Source organism: Elephantulus edwardii, unplaced genomic scaffold (assembly GCF_000299155.1).
Source record: "Elephantulus edwardii isolate Elephantulus edwardi_28Jun2011 unplaced genomic scaffold, EleEdw1.0 scaffold00071, whole genome shotgun sequence".
Classification (NCBI taxonomy): Eukaryota; Metazoa; Chordata; class Mammalia; order Macroscelidea; family Macroscelididae; genus Elephantulus; species Elephantulus edwardii.
In genome coordinates, this window is record NW_006399821.1 from 9,118,476 (window position 1) to 9,122,896 (window position 4,421).

Genomic DNA, 4,421 nt, shown 5'->3' on the forward strand with positions numbered 1-4,421 from the left:
AACAACAACAACAGTTGAAAATTAAGAAATTGTACATAAAAATTGAGAGTTAAGTTTAAGGGACAAAAACCCCTACAACACTCACACTTTGGTAATATGAGACTCTGCAGCAATAAGTAGACATAGACAATAGTTGCCTACTTGCAGTGGGATAGAGGACTCCAGTCTCCCCACTGCTCACAAGACCTATGGAATTTAATTATGCATTTGTCACTGCATATGCCACATTTGTGGTTTCTAGATCTCTCCAAACAGCTTGAACAGAAATCAGTCATTGCATATTCATCTTTCATTATATATTTCTATGTAACCTTTGCTTTCATCCAAATATTTCTACAGAATTATGGCTACTTGTTTACTTACTTAATGGAATTTCCTACATAGAGCTACAGTTCTTTTTCTCTTTCATTTAGCTTGTGCATTTGCTCTAGTGATTTCTCTTTTGCTTGGGATCGCTGTGTATAGTCAGCATTTAAAGTTCAGAGTCCCTTTATGAGTCTGAGCAGAAGATCGTCTCTGCTTTGTACAACATCTTGAAATGTCCACCAAATCTATCCTTTCCTATAGTAATAGAGACAGCTGAGGCATATTGGCTAAGTTGCTGTTCTTGGACTGATGTTATGTAGTAAGGTATCAGGCTATTATCTGACTTGCTTGTTTTTAACAACCCTTGCAAATGAACTTTTATGGGCAAATTCGTAGAAAAAGTAAAATTAACTTACATGTATTCTTCTCGGATATGTTTTTGTTGTTTTTTTTTTGTTTGTTTGTTTGTTTGTGGTTTTTTTTTTTGTCGTCGTTGTTAAAGGTGTTTTTTTTTTTGTCGTCGTTGTTAAAGGTGACCTGAACTATTTCCTGGAACGATTTGTTTTCCTGAAGCTGTTATAAACTTATTGCTTAAAATTAGTTAACCAATTTAAATTGGAAAAGATCTAAGCGTTCTAACACTGTACTTCTACTAGTAGAACCTGTTCCTCCTAAAGAAATCAAGATCTGATTTTTCTATGAAGAATATTTGCTCCCAGGGGAGCCAGAGTCATGAAGTCCCTTTACCTAATGAGTTACTAATGAAACAATGACAAGTATATGCATAAATCCCAGAGAAACTTATTCCCAATTACATGGTGATTGGGTTACATCTTTAAAACTATAATCCTTAAAGTTTATTTCACTCAAGTGTAAAATGGTACAACCACTATGGAAGACTTTGTGGCAATTTCTCAAAAAGTAGCAAATAGAAATATCATTTGGCCCAGCAATTCCTCTACTGGAAATATACCCTAAAGAAACCATAACTGCCACCCAGGCAGATATATGCACACCATGTTTATTGTGGCTTTGTTCACAATAGCAAAGAGTTGGAAACAACTTAATTGCCCATCAACAAACAAATGGATAGAGAAGCTCTGGTATATTCACACAATGGAATACTATGCTGCATTTAAAAATAAGGAACTCATGCAATACTATTAAAAATGGGTGACCCTGGAGGACATTATGCTGAGTGAAATAGCTCAGTCACAAAAGGACAAATACTACACAGTGCCACTGTTGTAGCATGGGACTGACATCAGGGTTGGGGTGAGACTGAGAAAAATTGGATAAATTATGTATACTGCACTGAAACAGATGAGAGAGAGAACAATTTAAAAGTGATATATGATTGGGTATAATGGTTATGAAAAGAGTCCAGAATGAAGGTTGCCTAGTGGAGTGTACTCGCGGAGGGGGTATTACATGCCGGTGAAGGAATTTTTCTTTTACTTTTCAAAGAGAAGAGCAAACTGGAGCGGAGAGGGTGGGAAAGAAGAAAAATGAACAATGAATGAATGGAAATCCAAAATCTCTGTAAACATTCATTAAAATTAAGTTTATTCCACTCATTCATTTATAAATGGCAAATTTTAAAAAAGATTATTTAAATCTGGTGGTCTAGTGGATAAAGAGTTACTCTGCCAACCCCAAAGCAGGTGGTTAAAGTCCCCCTGCTTCTCCATGGGATTGGGAATATTCTCCCATGCAATTTACAGGCTCAGAAACCTGCTGGAAAGTATTTTGAAAATTACTACCTATCTTGGGACGGTCTGGAAAGCATTGTGCTAAGTGAACTCAGTCACATAAGGACATATACCGTATAAGACCATTATTGTAGAAATAGAAAGACAACTAGTAAAATATGTATGAGGATCGGGGGGGGAGGGTAAAAACAGAAGTGAGAGGATGGGCAGAGGGGTAATCATAGGGTTGTACAATATGATGGGTAGAAGGAGAGGTGGTTAAAAGAAATGAGAAAGATCTGGTGTGAAAACCAATGTAGATGAACCACTATAAAATAAAAATTAAAGAGAAACTTGCCAGAGGCTTCAGCTATGGGTTGGTTCCAATTGAATGGCAATGAAGGAAAAAGTAATTATTAAAGGGAGTACTGGTAGTGTAGTCCTTGGAGCACTGCTAGCCCAAAGGTCAAACCTCTGTGGAGGTTTGAATCCTCTACCTGTCCTGCAGGAGTCAGTTCTAGTATGAGTCAGTTCTGACTTCTTGGCAAATCACAACAATACAAAAATAAACATCTGTCAATGCTATACTGAACAGTTTTCAACAGAACTTCCAGACTAAGAAGGAATAGGTAGAAAGGTTTGATCATTCACTTCTGAAAATCACTCAATAAAAACCTCATTTATCACAATGGCCTAATCTGTAACAATTATGGGAATGGTGCAAAATTGAGTAGCTGTTCTGTGTTTGTCAACTTGTTGATCGCTAACAACAATGCTGCTAAACACATGGCACTACAGAATATAGTGAAACTCTCCAAGAAATACATTCCTCAAAGTTTGAGTTTAAATCCAATTTTTAAAAGTTTTATGGCAAATGTGTTGGGATGGTCTCTTTATTGTAAACATAACAAATTACTTAATTAGGGAGAATTTTATTCTGAAAGAATGTTAGCTTCTGTTTAAACCTTCTAAACTATTTCAAAAAAATCTTATTGTCTCTTCTAAATATTGGCATATGTTTGGAAAGTAAATTCGCAATGAATTATCTGTGAAATGAAGGAGGTACAGTTACAACAACAAAAAAGTAGCTGCTGATGCTGCTTATTACACCTCACAGGATTTGGTTCCTTGGTTTGGAGTCTCAGGGCCATAATTTTATGGTACTCTCAGTTAATTGGCTTAACAGTGTATAGTGCTTCTGTTCTACCTCCTAGTTTATTGCATAGTGCTTAGGGTCTTAAAAGCTTGCAGGCTACTATCCAAAGTACAATAATTGGTCTCAATTCATCTAGAGGAGCAGAGAAAGGGGGACAGTCAGTAATTGGAGGAAGAAATGGATACGTGGTTAATTACCTCCATGAATAACTACCTTCTTCACACTGGGACAAGATAGTGCCGGTTTTGATTAGTGAACATTTTTATCAAAACTGCTGTTGTAACCATACTAAAAAAGAGAAATACAGTAAAGAAGTTAAAATTTTCACAAAATATAGACTTTCTGGAGCCATGAAGAGTAGACAAATTCCCAGTACTATTGGCAGGATATAAAATCAATATCCAAAAATCAGTGGGATTTCTCTACTGTAACACAGAGAACTCAGACAAGGAAACCAAGAAAGCAATACCATTTACAATAGCCAACCACAAATTGAGATACTTGGGAGTAAACCTAACTAGAGATACAAGAGACCTTTATAAAGAAAACTACAGAACATTTCTATGAGGCACAATACAAGACCTAAATAAATGGAAAAATATTCCCCATTCATGGATAGGAAGACTCAGTATTGTGAAATTTACAATCCTACCAAAGTAATCTGCATGCTCAACACAATCCCAATCAAGATATCAAACTCATTTTTCCAAGGATATCGAAAGGAAAACTGTCATGTTCATTTGGATAGGAAAGAAACCCCAAATAAGAAAAGCACTTCTGAAAAACAAAAATGAAGTGGGAGGCATATCACTCCCTGACCTCAAAACCTACTACATGGTAGTAGTAACCAAAACAGCATGGTACAATGACAGGCATATAGACCAATGGAACAGAATTGATAACTCAGAAATGGTCCGAGCTATCTATGGCCAACTGATATTTGACAAGGAAATAAAACCTATCAAATGGGGGAAAGACAACCTCTTCAACAAATGATGCTGACAAAAACTGAACAACTACCTGCAGAAAGCTGACTCAGAGTGGATCAGAGACCTGGGAGTAAAGCCCCAAACCATAAAGTTCATCAGAAAGAAACTGGATTCAAGCTTAGATGACCTAATTTATGGTATAAAGAGATTGCCAAATACAGCTTCAAATGCTTAATTTGGAAAGGATAAAATGATGAATTGGACCTTCTAAAGATTAAATCCCTGTGTGCATCAAAACCTTTTCCCAACAGAGTTAATAGAAAATCTAGTGATTGGGGG